The sequence below is a fragment of the Loxodonta africana genome, chromosome 12, assembly GCF_030014295.1.
Source record: "Loxodonta africana isolate mLoxAfr1 chromosome 12, mLoxAfr1.hap2, whole genome shotgun sequence".
Classification (NCBI taxonomy): Eukaryota; Metazoa; Chordata; class Mammalia; order Proboscidea; family Elephantidae; genus Loxodonta; species Loxodonta africana.
Genome location: NC_087353.1, coordinates 22,921,670 through 22,948,875, shown reverse-complemented (window position 1 = coordinate 22,948,875; position 27,206 = coordinate 22,921,670). Strand labels below are relative to the sequence as shown.

The 27,206-nt window shown below is 40.7% G+C and overlaps 1 long non-coding RNA gene across 2 annotated transcripts in view; it reads right to left on the bottom strand.

The window, feature by feature from the left end:
• The window catches only part of LOC111751181 (uncharacterized), a 50,326-nt gene extending 24,454 nt beyond the window's left edge, over nucleotides 1-25,872 (bottom strand). For both annotated transcript variants that reach the window (XR_002786279.2, XR_010323553.1), the window contains exon 1: nucleotides 25,685-25,872. This is a non-coding gene — a long non-coding RNA (uncharacterized LOC111751181). The remainder of the gene's footprint in view (nucleotides 1-25,684) is intronic.
• Nucleotides 25,873-27,206: the final 1,334 nt, after the last annotated feature.

The following is a 27,206-nucleotide window of genomic DNA, read 5'->3' as shown; positions in this document are numbered from 1 at the left end:
AGATGTTACCATCAGGGGAAATTGAATAAAGGTGATCTGGGTGTCTCTCTCTCTCTCTTTTTTTTTTTAATTGTGCCTTAGGTGAAAGTTTATAGCTCAAGTTAATTTGTCATACAAAAGTTTATACACACACTGTTTTGTGACATTAGTTGCAATCGCCACAATGCAACAGCACACCCCCCTTGCCACTCAAGGTTCCCTGTGTCCATTCAGCCAATTCCTGTCCCTTCTTGCCTTTTCATCCTGCCCATGACAGGTGCTGCTATTCGGTCTTGTGTGTCTGGTTGAACTAAGAAGCATATCCTCACGTGTATTATTTTTTGTTTTATTCCATTGCTGCCGAGTTGATTCCAATTCATAAAAAAAAAAAAAACGATTCATAGCGACCCTATGAACAGAGTAGAAGTGCCCCATAGGGTTTCCAAGGAGCAGCTAGTGGATTTGAACTGCCAACATTTTGGTTAGCTGAGCTCTTAACCACTTCACCAGCAGGGCTCCTCTTTTTTTTTTTTTTTTTTTAATAGTCCTGTCTAATCTTTGTCTGAAGAGTGGGCTTCAGGAATGGTTTCATTCCTGGCTTAACAGAGAGCCCGGGGGGCTCCAGTTCTCTTTGTATTATTTCTTACAACTGCATGTAAATTTAGGAGCCCTGGTGGCACAGTGGTTAAAGGCTCTGCTGCTAACCAAAAAGTCGGCAGTTCAAATCCACCACCCGCTCCTTGGGAACCCTATGGGACAGTATTAGTCTATCCGATAGGGTTGCTGTGAGTCAGAATCAACTCAATGGCAACAGGTGTGGTTTGGTTTAGGGGCACATAAATTTATGCTTTTCTCAAAATAAAAGTTTAATCTTTAAAAAGAAGTGAATCTTGAAAATGGTACAGCCATTTTGAAAAATAGTTTGGCAGTCTCATAAAATTAAGTATACACTTTAAGCGTACACTTACCATGAGTCCCAGCAATTTGATTCCGAGGTATTTACCCAAGAGAAACAAAAACGTTGTTGTTGCTGTTCATTGCCACAGAGTAGGGTCCTGCTCTTGACAACCTTATGTTGTTGTTGCTGTAAGGTGCCGTCGAGTCTGTTCCAACTCATAGAGGCCCTAAGCACCACAGAATGAAACATTGCCCGGTCCTGAGCCAACCTTACAATCATTGTTATGCTTGAGCTCATTGTTGCAGCCACTGTGTCAATCCACCTTGTTGAGGGTCTTCCTCTTTTCCGCTGACCCTGTACTCTGCCAAGCATCATGTCCTTCTCCAGGGACTCATCCCTCCTGACAGTATGTACAAAGTATGTAAGATGCAGTCTCGCCATCTTTGCTTCTAAGGAGCATTCTGGTTGTACTTCTTCTAAGGCAGACTTGTTCGTTCATTTGGCAGTCCATGGTATATTCAGTATTCTTCGCCAACACCACAATTCAAAGGCATCAATTCTTCTTTGGTTTCCTTATTCCTTGTCCAGCTTTCACATGCATATGATGTGATTGAAAATACTATGGCTTGGGTCAGGCTCACCTTAGTCTTCAAGGTGACATCTTTGCTCTTCAACACTTTAAATTAGAGGTCCTTTGCAGCAGATTTACCCAATGCAAAGCGTCTTTTGATTTCTTGACTGCTGCTTCCATGGCTGTTGATTGTGGATCCAAGTAAAATGAAATTCTGGACAACTTCAATCTTTTCTCCATTTATCATGATGTTGCTCATTGGTCCAGTTGTGAGGATTTTTGTTTTCTTTATGTTGAGGTGCAATCCATACTGAAGGCTGTGGTCTTTGATCTTCCTTAGTAAGTGCTTCAAGTCCTCTTCACTTTCAGCAAGCAAGGTTGTGTCATCTGCATAACGCAGGTTGTTAATGAGCCTTCCTCCAATCCTGATGCCTCATTCTTCATCATATAGTCCAGCTTCTCAGATTATTTGCTCAGCATACAGATTGAACAGGTATGATGAAAGAATACAACGCTGACACACACCATTCCTGACTTTAAACTAATCAGTATCCCCTCGTTCTATCTGAACAACTGCCTCTTGATCTATGTAAAGGTTCCTCATGAGCACAATTAAGTGTTCTGGAATTCCCATTCTTCGCAGTGTTATCCATAGTTTGTTATGATCCACACAGTCGAATGCCTTTGCATAGTCAATAAAACACAGGTAAACATCCTTCTGGTATTCTCTGCTTTCAGCCAGGATCCATCTGACATCAGCAATGATATCCCTGGTTCCATGTCCTCTTCTGAGACTGGCCTGAATTTCTGGCAGTTCTTTTTGATATACTGCTGCAGCCGTTTTTGAATGATCTTCAGCAGAATTTTGTTTGCATGTGATATTTATGATATTGCTCTATAATTTTCACATTCGGTTGGATCACTTTTCTTGGGAATAGGCATAAATATGGATCTCTTCCAGTCAGTTGGCCCAGAAGCTGTCTTCCATATTTCTTGGCATAGACAGGTGAGCACCTCCAGCGCCGCATCTGTTTGTTGAAACATCTCAATTGATATTCCATCAATTCCTGGAGACTTATTTTTTGCCAATGCCTTAAGAGTGGCTTGGACTTCTTCTTTCAATACCATCGGTTCCTGATCATACACCACCTCTTGAACTGGTTGAACATCGACTAATTCTTTTTGGTATAATGACTCTGTGTAGTCCTTCCATATTCTTTTGATGCTTCCTGCATCATTTATTATTTTCCCCATAGAATCTCTCACTATTGCAACTCTAGGCTTGAATTTTTTCTTCAGTTCTTTCAGCTTGAGAAACGCTGAGAGTGTTCTTCCCTTTTGGTTTTCCACCTCCAGCTCTTTGCATGTGTCATAATAATACTTTATTTAGTCTTCTCAAGACACCCTTTGAAATCTTCTGTTCAGTTCTTTTCCTTCATCAATTCTTCCTTTTGCTTTAGTTGCTCGACATTTGAGAGCAAGTTTCAGAGTCTCCTCTGACATCCACCTTGGTCTTTTCTTTCTTTCCTGTCTTTTCAATGACCTCTTGCTTTCTTCATGGTTAATGTCCTTGATGTCATTTCACAACTCGTCTGGTCTTTGGTCACTAGTGTTCAATGCGTCAAATCTATTCATCAGATGGTCTCTAAATTCAGGTGGAATATACTCAAGGTCATATTTTGGCCCTCATGGACTTGCTCTGATTTTCTTCCGTTTCAGCTTGAACTTGCATATAAGCAGTTGATGGTCTGTTCCACAGTTGGCCCCTGGCCTTGTTCTGACTGATGATATTGAGCTTTTCCATTGTCTCTTTCCACAGATGCAGTCAATTCGATTTCTGTGTGTTCCATCTGGTGAGGTCCATGAGTATAGTTGCCGTTTATGTTGGTGAAAGAAGGTATTTGCAATGAAGTTGTTGGTCTTGCAAAATTCTATCATTCGATCTCTGACATTGTTTCTATCACCAAGGCCATAGTTTCCAACTACTGATCCTTCTTCTTTGTTTCCAACTTTTGTATTCCAATTGCCAGTAATTATCAACGCATCTTGATTGCATGTTTGATCAATTTCAGACTGCAGCAGCTGGTAAAAATCTTCTGTTTCTTCATCTTCGGCCCTAGTGGTTGGTGCATAAATTTGAATAATAGTTGTATTAACTGGTCTTCCTTGTAGGTGTATGGATATTATCCTATCACTGACAGCATTGTACTTCAGGATAAATCTTGAAACGTTCTTTTTGATGATGAATGCAACACCATTCCTCTTCCAGTTGTCTTTCCTAGCATGGTAGACTATATGATTGTCCGATTCAAAATGGCCAATACCAGTCCATTTCAGTTCACTAATGTCTAGGATATCGATGTTTATGTGTTCCATTTTATCTTTGATGATTTCCAATTTTCCTAGATTCATACTTCGTACATTCCAGGTTCTGATTATTAATGGATGTTTGCAGCTGTTTCTTCTCATTTTGAGTCGTTCACATTAGTGAATGAAGGTCCCGAAAGCTTACTCCATCCACGTCATTGAGGTTGACTCTACTTTGAGGAGGCAGCTCTTCCCCAGTCATCTTTTGAGTGCCTTCCAACCTGGGGGGCTCATCTTCCAGCACTATATCAGACAATGTTCCACTGCTATTCATAAGGTTTTCACCGGCTAATGCTTTTCAGAAGTAGACTTCCGGGTCCTTCTTCCTAGTGTGTTTTAGTCTGGAAGCTCAGCAGAAACCTGTCCTCCACGGGTGACCCTGCTGGTATCTGAATACTGGTGGCATAGCTTCCAGCATCACAGCAAAACGCAAGCCCCCGCAGTACAACAAACTGACAGAAATGTGGGGCAGATCTCTTTTCCCCTCCCATATGATCTTTTTGTGTTTAAAAGATCTTTGTATCTTTTATGTACAAAAGAATAAAACATTGTCTGGTCCTGTGCCATCTTCATGATTATCGTTAAGTTTGAACCCATTGTTTTAGCTATTGTGTCAATGCATCTCATTGAAGGTTTCCCTCATTTTTGCTGACTCTCTACTATTCTAAAAATGATGTACTTTTCTAGCAGTTGGTTTTTCTAGATGGTGTGTCCAGAGTAGGCAAGAAGAAGTCATATCATCCTTGCTTCTAAAGAGTGTTGGAGCTGCATTTTTTCTAGCACCAATCTGTCTTTCTTCTGAAATCCACAGTATATTCAATATTCTTCGCCAACACCACAGTTTGAATGTATCAGCTCTTCTTCTGTCTTCGTTTTTCATCATACTAATTTAACATGCATATGAGACAATATACCCTCACAAAAGCCTGTATGAAAATATTTGTAGCAACTTTATTTGCAATTTCCAAAAACTGGAACCAACCCAAATGTTGATCGGCTAGTAAATGGATAAACAGTGGTGTGCCTGTACAGTGGAATAATTCCCAGCAATAAAGAGAAACTCTTGACATATGCTACAACGTGGATGGCTCTCAAATGCATTACACTATGTGAAAGAAGCCCAACTGAAAGTATAACACACTACATAATTTCATTTATATTACATCCTGGAAAATGCAAAACTATAGAGATAGAAAACAAATCCATGATTTCCAGGGGCTGAGGGTAGGGGAAGGTACTGGCTATGAAGGAACACAATGAACATTTAGAGATGATGAAAGCTTCTGTATTCTGACTGTGGTGATGGTTAAAAGACTGTTCACAGTTTCAAAGTTCATAGAACTGTACATCTAAAAGGAGAGAAATTGACCTATGTAATTTATGTCTTAAGAAACCTGACTTTAAAAGATAAGATATTAAACTTTCTGTTGTCACTAAGCTGGAGTTCGGACAACACAGAGGACCACACATGCCTGTTTCCTCATCAGGTGTGGAATATACACCAAACACAATGAAAAGCATGTCACTTGCTGTCTATGTAACAGCTACGCCTGCATGGTGATTTTAAGAGATCCATATGAGACCTCACAATTAGTAAGTGGCGGAGCTAGAATTCAAACCCAGATTCCCAGGCTGAAAAACAGTATTCTTTCCTTGAAAGGGCACTGTATGATGTGTCTGGTGAGGAACTGGAGGGTAGGAAATTTAAATTACCAACTCAGAAAACAATTGTTGGATTGGTGGTGATATGTGCATTTAGTTGAGAAAATCAAAAAACCTAACTTGGACTTGGAATTCTGACATGGGCCTTTCACCTCTGTTCATAGGCAAATGATCCATGGGCCTAAAAGCTGGGCCTGGATCTGTCTGTGAAAGGGACTTCAGATCACTTTTAGTGCAGAAAGGGAGACAATCACAATTTCAAATCCAGCAGGCCTGGGGCCCAGCCAAGCTCCTGAATTGATGGAGTACTTGGGCAGCCAGGATTGCACACTGAACTAACAAGAACACAGGCTACGTTCTGCTGCAGACTAAAGATGCTGGCAGGAGGAGAAAAGAGATCTGGCCCAGCAGAATCACTTCCTGTTAGCTTATGGCCATGGTATGTAAAGCCAAACCAAACCTATTGCCATCAAGTCAATTCCAACTTATAGTGACCATGTAGGACAGAGTAGAACTGCCCCACAGGGTTTCCAAGGAACAGCTGGTGGATTTGAACTGCCGACCTTTTGGTTATCAGCTGTAGTACTTAACGACTATACCACCAGGGCTCCACGGTATATATGCTGCAGGAAAAAACCCTGAAGATCAATCATCTCATCTGCAGCACATATAGCATGCAACTGGCTACAAAAGGATACAACTGGGAGGCCAATGAGCAGTGATATTGGCTCAAAATAGCCTAGCAACGCTGATTCTGGCATCCTGGAAGAATGTCATTTCCAGCATCCATTCATTCAACAAAAGTTCATAGAAGGTCTGGAATACCCAGTTGTGAAATCAAGCACCTCATAGATCATTATTGGAGCTGACAGTCCAATTGCTCCTAAGCTAAGAAGATTCTCTGCTTTAGATGCAATAAATTAAGGAAAAGCCTCCCTCCCCCCATCCAGCTTCCCCACTGTACCCTAAGAGTTACGCCAGGCTCCTGTTCTTCCTCACTCCTCATGTCCCAACTTCTACCATGTCTTGTTGAAGCTGTTCCCAACCATCTCTGGAATTCCATCACTTCCTCTCCACCTACGCTTTCCTGCCTAAATTCAGACCTTCCTCATATCTCAGATGGAATTTAAAATAGGTTCTTGGTTGATCTCCCTGACACCAACACCCCACCCCCCCAAATTCATTCTCTGACAGTAATTCTCAAATGTCTTTACCAATTTTCCAGCAGGATTAAGTTCAAACACCTTGAGAAGGCATTCAAAGTCTTCTGCTCTTTGGTCCCTACAGATGCCTCAGTTCTCACCTCCCACCCCGCCCCATGAGCTCCCTATGTTCCAACTATTCTGAACTACAGACTGGTCCCTGAGCCTACTGGTGTCTCTCAGGCCTCTGTCCTTCAACACTTACTGCTCCCCTTTCCTGAACTGCCACTGTTATAATTCTCCACATAACTCCTTCAAGGCAAATGCCCAAGCTTCTAAGAAATCTTCTCTAGCTCATACTTCTCTGCTACCTCCATCAAACCAGAGTTCCTGACTCCTTCCTTTATGTCCCTTCCACTGACTGTGAACTTCCCTGGAGCCAAGACCACGTCTTCCTTATCACATAACCTTCACTCCAGTGCTTGTTATATTATAGGATTTTAACATATAATTTTGAATGAAAGAAGAAATGAAAGCAGGAAGAAAGGAGGAAAGGGCCAGACTAATTAGGGAAAAACCAGAAAAATTCATTGCCGCGAGTCAATTTCGACTCATAGCGACCCCATAGGACACAGTAGAACTGTCCCATAGAATTTCCTGTGCCATCAGGGCTCCTAATCAGGGAAAATGAAGTTAACTGCTTGAAAAATTAGGACTAGGGGGCCACAATGAAATGACACTCTCTTAGATGACTATAGAACTTTCAAAGGTACATTGACTACTGAGGAGTGGTCCACAAACCACTCAGAAGCAGTAATACTTCCAGGTGTTATTATTCATTTATTCAATAAATATCTACTGAGAGCCCACTCTGCACCAAGCAAAAGTACGTGCATTACCCCATTTAATCAACAAAAATAAATAAGTAAACAAATTAATATGAATAATTATATTCTTGTTATTGATGGGGAAACTAAGACTAAAGTAAAAAAAAAAAAAAAAAGGTAGGTTAAGTAAATTACCCAGCTTCACACAGCTGGTAAGTACAGAATCAGGGTTTGCATTCAAATCTCAGGCTTCAACCTGTGCTTGTTCTATTACGTCACTCTTCTCCTCCCTCCCCTTTCACTCCTTTACCTTTCTCTTTCCTTTCCATGTTCTGTCTCCTCAAAAATAAATCTCAGGACGCAGCACTTTAAATACAGAACAGAACAGATCCCCCTTATTTCTGAATGGCACGCCACCTTAATTGAAACAAGACAATCCAAATATTTGCTTCACTTAATGTTTATAAATTCCATTTGGTTGACTCATATTTTCACAAATAACTGTCATGTCAAAGTTTTTTTTTACAGAAGTTAAGAAAACATAAAGAAAGGAAGTTTTAGAACAAAATTACTTATGGCATATTTTAGTTCTATCCTCTGGGTGTTGCAAGGAAAATTTAGAGGTTTCCCAGTCAAAATGTTTAGGCCTTTTAAGCAACATTCCTCCATGGCACCCTTGACAATGGGCACAGACACTCAGACACTCTGAGTCTCAAACCTGTGCTTGTTTTGACTCAGAGGCAAGCATTCTCTGACAGTTGTGCCCCTGCAGCCGTGTTTCTCTCTTTCAAAATCACTTTCCTTACCTCCAACCCAGAAATAATTTGCTAGCAGGGTCCTCCTTGAAAAATTAGATATAGAAATAAAGGCAGAGAGCTCCCACATTTATCTGGGTCACAGTAACAGAAAAGATGCTTTCAGTCGAAATGACCAAAGTCAGCTCTGCTTCTCTTGTGGAAATAAGTTCTAGTACATATTAAATATGGAAACAAGGGTCCCTCAATTTACTTCTCTGGACGTTTTATAGAGAACAAGGGTGGTAATAATACCCACTCTAACCTACACATTTGTATAAACATGTGACCCCTACTTATTTTTCCAAACTAATGAATGCCCCAGTGTTCTCTGATCTTTGGATATTCAGAGGAAAATGGTGTCATGAAAAACTAAAGGCTCTGGAATCAAGATAACTGGGTTCAAGTGCAAGTTCTATCAGTCCCTTGGATTTAATTATTTAAAGTTGAGTTTCTTCTTCTATAACATAAGTGTAATTCCATCTACCTCTCCAATCTAATGAGTTTTGCTGAGACTTGATTGTGACCAAGTGCATGAGAGCCTTTGGTTTGCAATAGCTATGAAGGCTATTACCAGTGTCCTACCTACAGGTTTGCTCATGGCACTATTCAGTCCCATCACGTCCCCTCCTCTTTCTTCCAGCTAGCATCCAAATCAATCCACATGTTCTCTAAAGTCCAGTTCATTCCCACCTTCTCCAGGCAGACTTCTTGGGCCACCCACTGAAAGATAAGTAATATTGTCAGTGCATGGAAAGCTGTCAGTTTAATGATCATTTGCTCTAATGTGATCGATAACACAAATGTAAACCCAGACACCAAATTCCTGCAGCAGGACTATTTTAAGGCAATCATCCATTCAATCTAGACTATGTTTTATGTATTTTTTTAGATTAGCATCAAATGAAAAGAGACATTTTTAAAATTGTCATCCAATTCACACATTGGACAGCTGGGTATCTGTACATCCCAGGGTGAGAAATATTTGACTAGTCCTTGTCCACTGCCCATCTGTCAGTTTGTTGCACTGTGGTGATTTACACGTTGCTATGATACTGAAGAAGTCCTGAAGTCCTGATGGCATAATGGTTAAGAAAGTGCTCAGCTGCTAACCAAAAGGTCAGCAGTTCAAATCCACCAGCCACTCCCTGGAAACTCTATGGGGTAATTCTACTCTGTCCTATAGGGTCACTATGAGTCAGAATTGACTCGATGGTAACTTTTTTTCTTTGTTTGTTTGTTTAACGATACCAAAAGCTATACCACTGTATTTCAAATACTAACAGGGTCACATTTAGCTATTGTGTGCTGTGGAATTGATTCAGACTCATGGCAACCCTACAGGACAGAGTAGAACTGCACCATAGGATTTCCTAGGCTATAACCTTTATGGGAGCAGGTTGCCAGATCTTTTCTACCATGGAGCAGCTGGTGGGTTCGAACTGCTGACCTTTCAGTTAGCAGCTAAGCTCTTTAACCATTGTGCCACTGAGGCACCTAAATTCATGTCCATCTAGGACCTCAGAATCTGACCTTATTTGGAAATAAGGAATTGCAAATTTAATAATTTAGAATTTATGCCTATTCCAAAGAAAGGTGATCCAACAAATACAGTGATCTGACCGAATCTTGAGATAAAATCATCCTAGATTTAAGATTGGCCCTAAATCAAATGAGTGACATCTCAAAGAAAGAAAGGAAAAGGAGATTTGGACACCCACAGAAGCACATGGAAGATGGCTATGTGAAGACAGAGGCAGAAATTGGAATTATGCTGGCAAGGAGTGCCAACAGCCACCAGAAGCTAGAAGAGGCAAGGAAGGATTCTTCCCTGGAGCCTTCAGAGGGACCCCCTGTCTTGCTGACATCTTGATTTCAAACTCCTAGTTTCCAAAACTATGAGAGAACAAATTTTTGTTATTTTAAGCCATCCAGATTACGGTAATTTGTTGTAGCAGTGCTAGGAAACTAATACAGTGATACATATAAGATATGAAAAGAAAGGTATCCAGTGAACAAAATCAAATTGTTCGTGTGGACTGAATGTGGAGTTGATAGCTCAAAGATCAGGACAGGTTTAATTTACTCTGTCATTGTTTGAGGAGGGAAGCTTTGCATAACTCTTTTATAGGCAGCAAATCTCTTAATTAAACTTGGATGAGGAAAGGAGTCACTGTGTTTGGTCTAATGGTGAAGATCTCCCTCGAATTAATGAATCAAGGGCAGGCAGTGGTCCCAGACATTATTCCTGAAATTTCTAAGAAGGAAAGAGACTTCATCCTTGAAATGTAAATACAGTACTTTTCACTTCATTCTTTTTTAAACACAACTTGGCACTGAAAGTTGCTGTCTATTGAAAGGAAAGCTTGCCTCAGCCAAAATGTCAGAATTGTGCAACTGAAAATACATTTGACAAACAGCTTTTATTTCCTATTTATGCAAACACTTTTTTTCTGAATTCAAAAAACCTTGAAAACCTTCAGGAATTAGGCAGTGTCAATTTATTTCGGAGTCCCTGGGTGGCGCAAAAGTTTAAGTGCTCAACTACTTGCTGAAAGGTTGGCAGTTTGAATTCACCCAGAGACACCAGAAGACAGGCCTGGTGATCTGCTTCCGAAAGGTCACAGCCTTTAAAACACTATGGTGCACGTTTCTAGTCTTCACACATGGGGTCACCACAGGTTGGAATCAACTTGACAGTAACTAACACCAACAGCAATTTATTTTAAAGGGACTATCAGTGGGAATAAAGAGGTGCTTATGCTCAAATGAGAGTCCCTGGGTGGTACAAACACACTTAGCTATTAACCGAAAGGTTGGAAGTTCTAGTCTACCCGGAGGCATCTCAGAGAAAAGGCCTGGCAATCTACTTCCAAAATATCAGCTATTGACAACCCTATGGAGCACAGTTTTATTCTGACACGCATGAGGTTGCCAAGAGTCAGAATCAACTTGACAGAAATGGTGGTCAATTTTTAAAATGGCACAATTTCATGAAATCCCCTTTTCTTAAGAAACTTGTCTTAATTTTTTAATTTCAAATTAAGAAATCTCAAAAAGAATTTTTTTGTGATTTGGTAGTTATAAAAAAAAAAAAAAAGAATGGAACTGAGCTTCCAAACTCCAAATGTTCAGAGACAGGCTGAGAATTGTGGGATTCACATTAAAAATGAACTGGGAGTCACGAATTCTCTAGTCTAGTCCAAGTTCTGCCACCTTGGGCGGGTCATATCTCCCCTCTGGGTCATTGCTTACCCAACTGTAACATGAGGAGAATGACCACTTAACAAGTCTGTGATTCTACATGATTCTACCAGTTCTTTGCACCAAGACTAAAGAACTGAAATATATTCTATAACCCTGGACATGTATTTAATCGCAGGAATGAACGATGTCCTTCACCTTCCAAAATACACACTTTCTTTTGAAAAATAAATCTCTCCTAAGAAAGTATGGAAGACATTCTCTAGGACTTTTTAAAGTTATTGCACTAAGTGTTTCCACGTGCACCCAGCATGGACTTGACCACTTAATCAAGATGTGATTAGCTGGCTCAGAATTTAGCCAGCTTATATGTTTTAAAGAAATGAAGAGCTGAACCATGTGGTTAGTGGTGAGGAATCACAGGTCTCCAGAGAATTCCCTACTCAAAGTCTTTATTGGCAGTGAAAGTTCAAAAGGTAATTAGTTTTCAAGGACAAATTCACTGTGCCCATGATTAGAAAGGACTTCCAGCACAAACCCTCACCGCCTGTGGTCCCCTGTTCAGCAAGTCCTTGTGGATTCTATCTCCAAATATCTCTTGGGCCTATCTCCTGAGAATCCCCATGTCATTGCCCTGGTTCAGGTCCCTTTTTCTCCCATTTCCTCATTAATGTCCCATGTTCCATGGGGCCAGATTTATAGTTCTAAAACAGAAATCTGACTATATCACTTCTTGGTTTACAACCCTCCTGTGGTGTTATGAAATGAAATGTGTCCCCCTTCCCCTCCAAAATACATGTTGTAAATTCTAGCCTGTATACGTGTGGATGTAATCCCATTTGGGAATAGGGTGCTCTTTGTTATGTTAATGAAGTCCTATCCATGTGAGGTGTGTCTTAAACCAATCACCTTTGAGATCTGAAAAGAGCCTACAGCTGGTGCCGTTAATTTGGACTTTCCACCTCCTAAACTGTGAGAAAATAAATTTCTATTTGTTAAAGCCACCCACCAGGGTTATTTTTGTTATAGCGGTGCTGAGAGACTAGGACACATGGCCACTCCGCAAGATTAAGATCTAAACTCTCTAGCCTGACTTTCAAAAGCCTTCATAATGCGGTCTCATCTGCTTTTACTCTAGTCTAGGGTTTCCAGATTTAGCAAATGAAAACACAGGACTCCCAGTTAAATTTGAATTTTGGACATACACTGACTAATACTTGAAAATAAGATTGTCACATGCAATACTGGAGAATACCCATGCTAAAAAATTATTGGTTGTCTATCTGAAATTCAGATCTAACTGGGGGCTGTGTATTTTATCTGGCAACCCTACTGTAGTTAAACTAGTCTAATCACTATTTCCAAGCCGGGCATTCACCTGCCCTTGTGAAATTATTTCATGCCATTTTCACTACCTAAAATGTACTTCCTCCTTCTCAACCAGTAAATTCCTACTCATCCCTTAAAACCCAGCGCATGTTCTATGAAGATTCCCAGACAGCCAGTAGCATAATTAATCACTCCCTCCTCTGCTCTCCTTTAATTATTTCCCCTTCTACACTCACCATAAAAAAAATAATTTTTTTTTTTTTATAGCGTATTGTAATTACTTAGGAATTTGTAGACCCTAGATCAAGACGAGTGCAGGGTAGGTGCTCAGTAAAATGCATTGAGTGACCAAAGAGTAAACAACTGTGTAAATAATGGGTATCATTTCAAACACACATTTTCCCACTCTCCATCATGGCGTAATTTTGAGAAGAGAAAAATATATGTATATTTAAATTATTTAAATCCTCTTTATCAAGAAACAATATGGAAGTAGGCCCTGGAAAAAATCACTAAACCAAACTACCTCCTTCCCAAAGTATTTTCACCCTTTGCCCTTAATTACACTTCATGCTTAGTCTAGCAATGACTGCATTACATTGAAAGTCCCCATTAGTAAGTATGATCACAATATCCCTTAGTTCTCTGCAGATATTAATCATGCTAACCCCATTCCTATATGTGAATGCAGGAATGTATTTGTCCTGAGTAACCTATGATTTGTCTTGATTGCCCAGACCAGCTCTGCTCTGCCCGCCTCCACTCTCCCACAGCACTTTGCCAGCCTCTCCACAGTAGCACTTAGTCCTACTTCATTCTATTTTAGACTGTTCAAGGCAGCAGGGGTCCATCTCTGTGCCTCCATGTTCTGCACAGTGAGGAGAGGCCCCAACTCACTTGATTTCTCCACAGACTTTTCTTTGAACTGTTTGCCTCAAGGCATTATGTGGTGTGTCTGCTTCCCTCTGCCTGACATCCTTGTCTCCTGACCCAGTCTCTTCTCCTCAATGATGCCTGCACACCCCTTGTATCTCTCTGCATAAATAGCATGCTTGCTTTGAGATCCGTGGAGCAGTACACTATTTTACCCACCTGTATAATTCCTCTGGTTTATTCACAGGATATTTTTCTTGAATGAACAAAATGAGTGAATGAATAAATCCTGTTCAGTCAAGAACCATTCATTGAGTATGCAACGTTAACCTGATCCTCGGTATCTGGTAATGACTGTAACACAATTATTGACCACGCGGAGTTTCAAATCCAAGGTATCAATATCAACATGCTCTACCTTTTCTAGGCATATGTTCAACTTCAAAGGAAACTTGTTAATCCACAGGGAACATCCAATTGGTGAAGTGAAAAAAGAACAGCTTTTAAGAAAGAACTTCTTGATTGGTTGCTACATTCTCCCAAAATATAAGCAAGTCACTTTGAGGACCAAAGTGCACCTGACTCAAGCCATGATATTTTCAATTGCCCCATATGCATGCAACAGATAGGCAATGAATAAGGAAGATTGAGAAGAATTGATGCCTTTTAATTATGGTGTTGGTGAAGAATATTGAATATACCATGGATTGCCAGAAGAACAAAAAAATATGTCTTGGAAGAAATACAGCCAGAGTGATCCTTGGAAGCGAGGGTGGCAAGACTTCATCTCACATACTTTGGACATGTTATAAGGAGGGAGCAGTCCCTGGAGAAGGATATCATGCTTGATAAGGTAGATGGTCAGCAAAAAAGAAGATCCTCAAAGAGATGGATTGACAGAGTGGCTGCAATAATTGGCTTACACATATCAATGATCATGAAGATGGCGCAGGACCAGGCAGTGTTTTGTTCTCCTGTGCACAGGGTCACTGTAAGTTGGAACAGACTCAATGGTACCTAGCAATAACAACAATTCTGAGTCTTAAATTGCTTACATGCACTTCCACTTCCACACCCTGGTGAATTTCTCTGTGACTCCACGCAGGTAAGTAAGAGTAAGGGGCAACTAAAGTCAAATGGCCAGTGAAGAGCAAACAAACACAGACTGAGAATCCTTTGACTCAGAGAGGGAGCTCAACTCTGTTAACAAGGCTTGAAATGTTATCCTTCTAAAACAGGTCAAAAGAAATGATGGAAAATCTTGGTACCCAGTACGTGGAGTAGGGAACTCGAAAATTCTCATATGTAGTATAGTTATTTCCTGATTAGAATAACTAAATGAGCCAGGATGGTATTTTATTTTATTTATGTATTTGTGTCTCAAAACATTAAAATATCACTCATCAAAGGTGTGGTTCCAAGTGTAAAAAAGTTTTTGAAAGATTTTAACTCTGATAAGTTTCTGAAGATAAGTGCGGCTGTGAGAGCAATGGAAAGAACCTTGAATTGTTGAGCATCTTCTATGTAGTAAGCAATACGCTGACCATTGGCTCATATTATCTCATTTACATTTCAGATCTGCTCTGAAAACAGGCATTATTATCCTCCTTGTTCAGAGGAAACTGCAGCTCAGGGAACATGTGCCTTATCTGAAATCACATAGCTAATAAAGGTTTTAGTGTAACTTGAAACTGAACTCCTGGGGAGTGGAGCAAGATAGCAAAGTGAATGGATGCTCCCATTTACACCCCCCAGCAACTAACCCACTGAACAATGAATAAAAACAAGCACAGACTGAGATCTCAGAATTCCAGATGGCAGCTGAGGTATTGGAGAGTTGGGGTGAGTCTAGAAGCAGGGGAGAGGAGGAGCAAGGACGGCACAGAAGCTGAGAGAGCCTACCCACTAACGTCGCAAGCATTTGCTCATCTCAGCTATTTTGGGACGAGGCTGGGCAACACCCCAAACAGGTAACACAGAAAGTAAGCTATCTGAGGAAGCTATAGCCAGATTTTTTAAGGCAGGGTAGAATGGCTGGGGGAGTTCATGGGCCACACAATTGAGAGGGAGTGAAGGGAGATGTGACATTGCACGACAGTGCTACTGAATCTCCTTGAGTCCTGAGGCAGATGGGCGCTAGGACCAGGAGGAACTGCCAAGGCAGCAGCACAAGGGAATGCTTCAGACAGACAGTGACACAGAGGGAAACAGCGACCTCCTTACCCACAGAGGGACACAGTGGGAGAGCCTGTGAAGGGGCACCCATGAGGGAAAGACATAGAGGGTCCCCACCTTCGCCACAGGAAAGTCAAGCCCTACTACTTACATCGGAGTCTGTGACTAGCTAACCTCACCCTTTCCCACACATGTGCATTGAACTCCAGAGATCAAGCATTCAGAACTGAATCAGCACTGAAAAAAACCTAAGGATAATAATGCCCTCTAGTGGTCCTTGGGAAAAGGTACCAAACCCGTTCTCGCTGGGTCAATTCTGACTCATAGCACCCCTGTGGGGCACAGTGGAGCTGCCCTGTGGGGTTTCCAAGGCTGTGAGTCTGTGGAGGTGGGCTACCACATCTTTCTTCCACAGAGTGGTTGTGTCTTTCGATTAGCAGCTGAGCACTTGGCCTCTGCACCACCAGGACACCCATTCAGAAAATTTTCCCACAAAAAGCAGAATAGCAAATTTAAAGTTAAAAAAAAAGACAACAAAATGGCCCAAGTGCAACAAAAAAAAAAAATAGTAAAACACAAAATCACAAGAGAAGGACCGTTCAAAAGTAAAATATGAAGAAGAGGAAATTCCTCCTACGGAAAAAGAAAAGGGCAGACTAATGCAAAGAATTGATAATTTTCAGACTATGGTCTTAAATATGTTTAAAGAAAGCAAAATACACAGATCAGGAAAAAAATAGAGGAACAAAATGAGAAACTAAACAAGGAAATTGAAACATAAAAAAAAAGAGAGAACTGAAAAATAAAGCAACTGAATTAGAAAAAGCAATAGAAACACTCAACGATACGATCGAACAGACAAAAGATAGAATAAATGAACTAGAAGACACAATAACTGAATTTATCAAGTCTCAAGAGAAACAAGAGGAAACAAACAAAAAAAGTGAACAAACCCAGAAGGAAATAGGGATTCAGTTAAAAAATCTAACATCAGACTATTGGAATCCCAGAGCACCAGGACAACAATAAAGGCATTGTGTTGTTAGGTACCGTCAAAGCAGTTCCGACTCATTGCAACCCTATGTACAACAGAATGAAACACTGCCTGGTCACAATCATTGCTGTTTTAGTCCATCGTTGCAGCCACTGTGTCAACCCATCTCATTAAAGATTTCTCATTTTCACTGACCCTCTACTTTACCACAATAAAGGCACAGAAATGACTTCCAAAGAGATAATCTGAGAGAATTTCCCAGATCTGAACACAGAACCAAGTCTGTAAATACAGGAAACTACACAAAGCCCAATTCGAAGAGACACACAAAGATCAATTCCACATCATATCCCAATAAAATTCTTGAAAACCAAAGCCAAGAGAGAATTCTGAAAGCAGCAAGAGAAAAATGCAAAATGACATACCAAGAGTCTTTCATAAGAATCATTGAGGATTTCTCCCCAGAAACTCTCAAGTCAAGAAGGCAAAGGAGCGACATATATATAATACTGAACCAAAACAATTGCTTATGAACAATTCTTTACTGGGCAAAGTCATCACTCAAAAATGAGGGGGAAATCAAGACATTTCCAAACAAACAGAAGCTCTAGGAATTTGCCACTAGTTTTTTTTTACTAGACCAGCTTTACAAGTATTACTCAAGGGAGTACTCCAAATGGAAAGGTAAGAGCATTAAATAAATACTCATATGTATACATGGAGAAAAAAATAAACAAAAAATAAAATCGAGAGAGAGATTTCAAAAAATGCAACAACACAGGCAATCATAAGGACCAAGTATATGATATTTTCAGGGAATAAACTCAATAATAAAATACTGCAAACAATACATCAAGTTTGTAAGAAGTACAAAGTAAACTGATCAAACATAGGTTGTACATTGATGTTAATGGAGACACACGCAGAAATGGGGGAGGAAGGAGCATATCAGGAATAGATTTATTATATTAAGGTCGTATGTTAACTGTTGTTCATATGTTAAACACGTGGTAAGCACTAAGAAATTGCCAATAAAAAACATTCAGAAGAAGGAAGATAGCAAAAAGGCTCATCACAAGAAAGCAGCCAAACAAAAACAGAAAAATCGGAACAAAAAAACAAAGAATATACAAAACATTCAGAAAACAAATGCAAAATGAGTGAGGTAGACATTTCATTTTCAGCACTAACCTTAAATATAAACAGCTTTAAATGCCCTATGCAAAAGGCAGAGAATGGCAGAATGAATTAAAAAAAAAAAAATCCATCCTTTTGCTGTCTACAAGAAACACCTTAGACATAAGGACACAAACAGAGTGAAAATGAAGGATGGAGAAAAATATTTCATGCAACCAGTAAACAAAAAAGAGCAGGGGTGGCCATACTGATATCAGATAAAATAGACTTTAAATCAAAATATATTACAAGAGATAAGGAAAGACATTACATAACACCAAAAGGGTCAATCCGCAAGAAGGCATAACAATTATAAATAAATACGCACCTAACAGCAATGCAGCAAAATACATGAAACAAATACTGACTAATATGAAAGGAGAAACAGACAACTCCACAGTAATAGTAGGGGACTTCAGCACATCACTTTCAATTACAGGCTGAATTTCTAAAAAAAAATCATTAAGGACATTGAGAACTTAAACAAAACCATAGTCACTTGGACATAATGGATACATATAGAACAGCCCACCTATCATCAGGACAATACGTATTCTTCTCCAGCACACATGGATCATTTTGCAAAATAGACTATATACTAGGACACAGAACAAGTCTCAACAAATTTTAAAAGATTGAAATCATACAAAACATCTTCTCTGACCATACAATATGAAGTCAGAAATCAACAAGAAAAAATAAGTAAATACATGGAAATTTAATACACTAGCAAAAAACTGTTGGGTCATAGAAGAAATGAAAAGTGAAATCTATAAAATTCCTAGAATCAAAGGAAAATGAAAACACAGCATATGAAAACCTTTGGGACACAGCAAAAGCAGTTGTTGTCATTAGGTTCATTGGTGGTTACAGGGAGAGGAGGAAGGAAGGGAAAGTAAACCTTAGATTATAAAAAAAGGAAAGTAAACCTTAGATTATGAAAAAAAAAGGTTTAGATTATAGGGACTTGTTATTTTGTTGGTAGGAAAAGTGGCACCGAATGTGGGTGCAGTGAGCACAGCACAACCAAAGCAAAAACGAGTTTTTGAGCACCTATGGATGGGTATAGACATATTAGTGTATGGGTAGGTACAGACGTGTACATAGGTGAGAAGAGAGAAGTATCTATAACCCATTGCCATCAAGTTGATTCTGACTGGATTCAAACTGCCAACCTTTTGGTTAGCAGCCTAGCTCTTAACCACGGTGCCACCAGGGCTCCTGAAGTATCTACACAAAAAAAAAAAACCTTTGCCATCAAGTCAATTCAGACTCATAGCAACCCTATAGGACAGAGTAGAACTGCCCCATAGGGTTTCTGAGGCTGTAAATCTTTACAGAAGCAAACTCCACATCTTTCTCCTGCAGGGGGGCTGGTGGGTTCGAACTGCCGACCTTTTCATTAGCAGCCAAGTGCTTTAACCACTGCACCACTATGGCTTCTTATATGCAGGTGAGTAGCCAAAAATGTGTAATAAAGTCCTGAGGGAGTATCTCAGAATCCTGAGCTAAGTCTCAGCACCTACACCAGCAAACCACGTGGCCTTGGGCGAATCCCCTACCCAGCCCTGTTACTTTCCTAATATGTACAACAGCAACGCCTCACTACTATCTCATAGAGTAGGCATGAACACTGGATGAACCAGTGTGTGAGAAACTGTGTTTGTAAAATATCAACAAATTTGTTTTTTCAACAAGTCTTAAGGCAAATGTTGAATTACTGAATTCACTTGAGTAACTACTGGAGGTTTTCTAGAGCAGGAAGTAGAGTGGGAACGCACAGGCGCAGGGACCCTGTGCTGTCAAGGGTCCTCATCCTCTCAGCGGGGCTGCTGCGGCACACAAAAGGAAGCTGAGTCACCCCTGCTCAGCAAGGCCTCTGCGGTGCTGAGGCCATTAATTGAGTCTTCCTGTGAGAAAGCGGAAACCCAAATCCTGCTGTCCCCCCAGTGTCTTCTGAATGTTGGCCTCCTGTGGTTGGCCAGGGTTGGCTTTCGAGATGTGTGGTTCCCTTCTGTGGCTTGGCTGACAAAAACAGCCAGCATGGTATATGACTCATCAACCCACACGCCTCTTAGGGTCTCTGGTAAAGGAGTCAAAGACAATGATATGAACTGAGAGAGACATCAGAGACTTATCTTTGGCTCTTACCTACTAAATAAATTCTCTCTGAGAGGGCATGTGTGTAAGGTCACTACTCTGATTTTTCTTCTAGTTGGATGCCATTGGAAACTCAGGACACCATTTACGATGGAAGTCTTTCATAGATGGCAGTGGAGAGCTAATTCTAAGAGGGGTTCTGGAAGGTGAATCTTCTAATTACTTTGAAAACCAATGAATCTCCTGCAATCTTGAAGAGCAGAATTGGCCCTATGGAGAACACAAACACAATATCCCAGAGCCCCTACATAGGTACTAGATGGTTCAAAGCCCAGAGAGCTATAGACAAGTTCTGGAACAGAGGAACAACTGTCCTTTCAGCTGGCTTATCTTTGTCTCATCTATCCCTGTCTTTTGGCCTGAAAAGCAAGAGGACAGAAAGATTAGAGGGAGGAAGGTCATTTCAGAGGATGATTTATTCAGTATCAGTAGGAACTGGGATCAAAACCCAAAGAAACGTGGTGAACTCAGACTTGATTTGGACTGGTTCAGATTGCTATAGGGGTGGTCCGGTGTCAATGCTCAGGGTCAGGGATAGAGTAGATGCTGGAAAGCAGCAACAAGCTCCAGTCCTTTGAGTGGGTGCCAGGGTCCCATTTAGCAGGCTGGAGCCACAACAGGGCTCAGGAACAGCATAGCAACCTTCTGACAGGCTTACAAGCTTGATATCTGCAACAGAGCCTCAGAAGTTAGGGCTGGCTCTCTGTTTAAAGTATCCCTTTCCATAGCCTTCCCTGCTCAGGTGAGTACCCCAAGAAACCCCTAGCTTTTTGCATGTCCATCACAGCCCCCTGCAGGAACAGACCTTCTTGCAAATCGCATAAATGCATTAGCTTCCTTGCATGAGAATTCAGTTCAGCAAATGTTCACTGAACTAAGTGTAGAGGATAATACAAGCAGATAAATTTTTGGTGTTGTTAGTTGCCACTGAGTTGATTCCAACTCAAGGAGACCCCAAGTGTGCAGAGTAGAACAGCTCCACAGGGCTTTCAGGCTGTGACCTCTTCTTGCAAGGCATCTCTGGGGGGGTTCAAATCACCAACTTTTGGGCTAGTAATCGAGCACTTAACCATTTACACTACCAAGGCACTCCAACAGATGGACTGTTAAAATCCTTTATGAAAGGCTTAATGATAGATGTATGTTTAGGAGCAAATACAACCAATACTGCAGGGGATACGGGTTCAAGGAAGGCTTCTTAGAAAGTGTGAGTTAAATCATTCTTCTAAAGTACAATTTATATAATTTGGGTCCTATAAATTCTGAATATAATCATTATCTTCAAGGCCAAAAGCGACCTTTCACAGTGTTGAAGAAAGGAGGTGCTCAACCAATGAAAAGAGCGAATAGAATTGGAGAAGTGGAAACTAAAACCATAAAATAATTTAAGGAAAATATTCAAAGAACTCTGGCCACTGATGAATTAAATGATTCATCTGCTTGTTAAAGCATGAAAAATCATTACAGCTGTGTGTTCAAAATGATTAGAACTACGCCTTTAAAACATTCTGAAGTTAGTTCCTTTTTACTGATTCAGACTGATGTCCCCCCTTGCTGCAGTTTGGCTGAATTGTCTGTAGTTCAGGCTCCTCTGAGTGGCTATTCCAGGAAGCCTCTCAAGTCTCGTTCAGACAAGCCTCTTCTGTGCTCCCCAAGCCCAATGTTTTCCTCTTCCATAGCACCCAGCCCCAGCCCAGTGCACTGTGATCATCAGTTTTGAGCCAAGCACCCACAAGGGAAGGGAGCTGTTTGCTTCAGCAGTTGGTCGTACTGATCACTGAATCCCTGCAGCCCAGCATAGGTCCTGGCACACAGCACTGTTCAATAAATGCTTGTTGAGGGGATTTTAAAAGAGCAGCCATCTCAGAATGGTCCACATCACCATTTCCCACGGGAATCCATAATTCCTTGGGATCTCAAGGCCATATTCAGATTTGAGAAACACGTGTCCAGACAATAATGTGGACTTGCTCGTTGTAGGATTACATGAACTTAGATATTTGTCTCACCACCTCTGTGTTGTAGAGAGTCAGCGAAAAAGAGGAAGACCCTTAATGAGATGAATTGACACGGTGGCTACAACAATGGGCCCAAGCATAACAATGATTCTGAGGATGGTGCAGGACCAGGCAGTGTTTCATTCTGCTATACATAGGGTTGCTATGAGTCAACCAACTCAACAGCACCTAACAGAAACAACAACCTGTCACTTTGTTGTACCGCGGTGGCTTGTGTGTTGCTATGATGCTGGAAGCTATGCCAATGGTATTTCAAATACCAGCAGGGTCACCCATGGTTGCTTAATACATGCTACAACATGGATGAACCTTGAAAGCATCATGCTGAGTGAAATAAGTAGATCACAAAAGGACAAATATTGCAGGATCTGGCTTATATGAAATATCAGAACAGGCAAGTTTATACAGACCTAACATTAGTAGTCGTTATCAGGGGTAGGCGGGGGGAGGGGGAAAGGTAGACTCGTTGCTTAGGAGACACTGTGCTTCTGTTAGGTGTGATGGAAAAGTCTGGAAATGGATAACGGTGATGGTTGCACAACACGATGATCACAACTAACATTTCTAAATTGTACATAGGAAGAATATTGAAACGGCAAATGTTTTCCTATGCATATATTTACCATAATTTTAAAAAAGCTAGTTTGGCCTAAAAACTGAAAAATTTTGCTTGAATGTCTTCCTTACCTAAGGAATACACTAATATTCCTTTATACTAATCAGTCATGTATTCATTCTACAAATATTTATTGAGCACCTACTATGTGCTAGGCACTATTCTAGGTCCCATGGACACCCAGAAGCCACTGCCATTGAGTCGATTCCAACTCATTGCAATCCCATAGGATTTCCAATGCTATAGATCTCTACAGAAATAGACTGCCACATCTTTCTCCTGTAGAGCTGCTGGTGGTTTCAAACCACTGACCTTTCAGTTAGCGGTCAATCGCTTTAACCACTACACCACTAGGGCTCCGCACCAGTGGGTGAAACAGTCAAAAGTCACTGCCATTACAGGGCTTGTCTCCTAGTAAGGGGAGATTGGCATTAAGCTAACCAATGAGATAAATATGTACACATGTACATACATAAAGACATGATCAAATAAGTAGGTGTAAAATTCTGTACAGAAAATCAAGGCAGGGAAGGAGAATAGGGGATACTGGAAGCAGGGAGGAGTGCGTGATTAATGCTTGCATCAGCTTCCTTTTATCTCTCCTCATTTTTTCTGTTCTGTGGGATACTTTCCCAGACCACTGTGTTGTTTACTCATTCAAGCACGTTCAACACATAATTATTTAGCAGCTACTGTGTGTCAGATGGAGCCCTGGTGGCACAGTGGTTAAGAGTTTGGCTGCTAACCAAAAGGTCAATAGTTCAAATCCACCAGCCATTTCATGGAAACCCTATGGGGCAGTTCTACTCTTTCTTATAGGGTCACTATGAGTTGGAATCAACTCAACGGCAACAGATTAACAGGTGTGTCAGACACCACAACCCTCCTTTGACTGTTTATCTCCTCCCACACCATTCCCTCCACTGAAAGTTTCTTCCCCCATCCCCAGCTGAGTGTGTTGTCAATCTTTCACCCTCTTGCTCAGTCTGATGAGGGAAGGAATTTCAGTTCCATTAAGCACTAATTCAGGAAATATTTAATGAGCTCCTGATAACTCTAAATAGCTTCCGTACCACATTTATTGTTTATCAGGTAATTCCACAACCATGATCTTACATGGTTGTCCAACAGTTCCATAACGAAGGACGAATAGGAATTACTTCATTTCATTTTGTTTATATTGCACTGCTTTTGAATAGGATTTAAGAAAGTTTACAAAAAGTGAGGACCAGTAGGATTATTAGAACTATTTCATAGAAGCACAGATTTAAAAAGTCTATGGAACTTGCCTGACACTATACAGTTAGTAAACAATAAAACTGGAATCAAAACTCAGTTCTCTGTCTACTCTACCACACATGCCAGATTCCTCATACACCCAGAAGGGGTTCTGGACTCCCTACACTTCTACTCCAGCAAAGGCCATAAGCCAGGACTACAACATCAGTAACAGGAGACAGACAATGATGTTTTGAGAGAGACTTAGGAAGAAGTTTGGAGGAGCATGAGATCATAGACAACTTTGGCTGTGAATGTCATATAAAAAACATTTGGTGGAGGAAGTGGTAGGACATGGACTGTTTACAGCAAAAGCAAAAATAAAACATTCAAGGTTGAAGGAGCATTAATTGGCCCAAGTGTGAGAAAATGCTGGACTATGCCAAACACATCATCATGATATGCGTTCCTCTCTCTCCTGTTGCCATAAATTACTTGACTTTCCCAAACTACCATAAGCCAGAAATGTATCAGGGAATGCTGTTCTGGTTCTCTTTCCCACCTGGACCAGAACAGGCTTCCAGGTAGAGGAAAGGGGATGGGACGAAACAGCCATTTGTTGAGCACCTAATATACGCCAGACACTGTTGAGTGCCCAACAAAAATTAGAGCACTTCATCTTCTCAATAGCCCTGACAGTAAATATTATTCCCCACTTTATAGATGAAAAAACTGAAGCTCAAAGACCAAGTGTTATGGATTGAATTCTATCCTCCAAAAAGAAATATGAAAGTCCTAACCTCTATACCCATAAATACAATACTGTTGAAAACAGTTTTATTTTATGTTAATGAGGCCATACCAGAATAGGATGGATCTTAAACCTAATCACTCACTTCTCAGAGGTGTTTTATAAAAAGACAAGAATAAGCAAAGAGACACACACACAGAGGGGAGACACCATGTGAAGATACACATGGCAGATGCCTCTAGAAGCCCAGGAATGCCAAGGACTGCTGGCAGCTACTAGAAGCTGAAACAGTCAAAGGACCTTCCCCTAAAGCCACACCCTGAATTCGGACTTCTGGCCTCCAGAACTGTAAGAAAATTAATTTCTGTTCTTTAAAGCCACCTACTTGTGGTAGCTTTTGTTATGGCAGCACTAAGTAACTAAGACCGGGTTCACAAGCTCAAAGTCAACAACTACCAAGAAGATGAAGCGATTTGACCCCAGAACTGTTGTAAGCCAAAGCCAGATCTCTTTCTATGACTCCACACTTTGTATTACACAGCCAAAGATCAAGAAGTATCTGTTCTGTGAGTGGTTGTGAAGCGGTGAGCAAATAATTCAACATCAGGTGGAGAATCAGCAAGTCAAGTAGGTGGAAATTAGATCACAAAGATGTGGTAAAAAGAAGGAAAAATACAGAACTTAATAATCTGAGCATGAATTTTTCCAGCATAACTATTCCAATGAGATTTTCCTATGTAGTAGAAATGTTTCTTTAATCAACACATTTTTTTTTTTCCTAAATTCAAAGAGGGAAGCGTATAAGCAATGGTGGGTCTTGTTTAAATTTATGTCTATCAGATCACACAGAAGCAATTACGATAGCCCGTTGACTCATGAACACAAATGTGGACTTCGTTAAATATTTACATAAACACATTGATTACTTACATTTATAAGCCTTTGGGGAAACACCAGGCTGGTCTTTAACACAATGTTGGATAAAATAAGGTTCTTTGCAAATACAGTAATCAGCCCATATTCACTACTCATTAGACTGGCTCTTGAAATAATCTTCAGTTTGTTTGCAAAGAGGATTCGCATCTGCACCGACACATCTGTGGCAGAGGCAGAGCGCATGTGTGTAGAGAGAGCTGTGCTTTGGGCTACCAACCGGAAGTGGCTGTTAGCATTTATGGGCTTGGGCACCACCCCAGAGCAGCAGCAGCAACAACAAACAACAACAGCAACAGCAGCAGAACTGGTTTCCAGCAGATACACTCTGACTCTGGCGATTCTTAAGCCTAGGCTAAATAGGAGTGTCGCTAGACATTTTTGCAGATGATAGGGACCTATATTAGCAATTGTGGCAAAAGATATGAAACTAGTTCTTTTTTCACCTTTATTTCCGCCTTTATTTTGTTTGGATCCTGATGATGGAATACATTAAAAACCATAAGATTTCCAGGGGATAATTAGTACAACTGTGAATTCAAGGCTAATAGGTAAGCCCAGCATTTAATTTAATTGCAGCCATTTGTATTTCAAAGTCTTAAAGCAGCATAAACAGTTTGTGTTTGTTTACTGATGTCAGTCTGAAGGTTCTAGAATTCAGGAAACATCTCTGTGAGCGAGGACACAGGAAAAATGGAGAGAGGAAATTTAGAAGGGAAGGTGAGTTGGAATCCTTGCAAGGTGTGTTGTTATTAGTCCACAATCATCTGGATTTACTTTTCCCCTGCGTTACAGAAAAAGGGTTTGCAAACTTTGCCTGACCTTCCTCCCATCTCTTTCCACTCTCCTAAGCCAAATTAAAAGGAAGGGAAATATTCTAGTGGCAATCCAAAAGTCAACACGAAATTTACCCAGAAGTATGAATAGGAAGGACCACACTCTTCTTCCACAGTTGGTGTTTGTCAATTGATGAAGTTCATGTAAGAGTGTGTGTGTGCGTGTGTGTGTGTGTGTGTCGGGGGGGAAGAGGAAAGGGGAGCACCTAAGGATTCAGTTCAAGTGGGAAAACATGGGTTTACTTTAGGAAGTTGACTGCTTTTGAAGCTGTGCATGACAGGTATCATGGCTGCCAAACTGGAACCACGAATAAAATGTTCAGTTCTGAAAAGGCAAATCATTAGAAATTGTTTCTAAAAATAGGTTAAGGACATAACAGAAGAAAGCTAAGGTACCTGCTAGTGGCAGGTAACATGCTAAAAACCATCCGTCCTAGACTGAGTTCCCTAGAATTAGGTTCCTGAGATGGGAGAGTTGTGTTGTTGGAGGATGCTCATGGAAAATGCTCCTGGAAGGAAATGAGAAAGGCAAGTTTGAACAGAAGGAGAAACTGAGCCACGTGCAGTTGTAACATAGCCCTCAGTGGATTCTACAGGGGGCTCTGGAACTGGGGTGGCCCTTCATAGTTGTCCCCAGTTGAGGAGCCTGCACCTTTGTGCGCCTGCATCAGTCAGTCATGGGC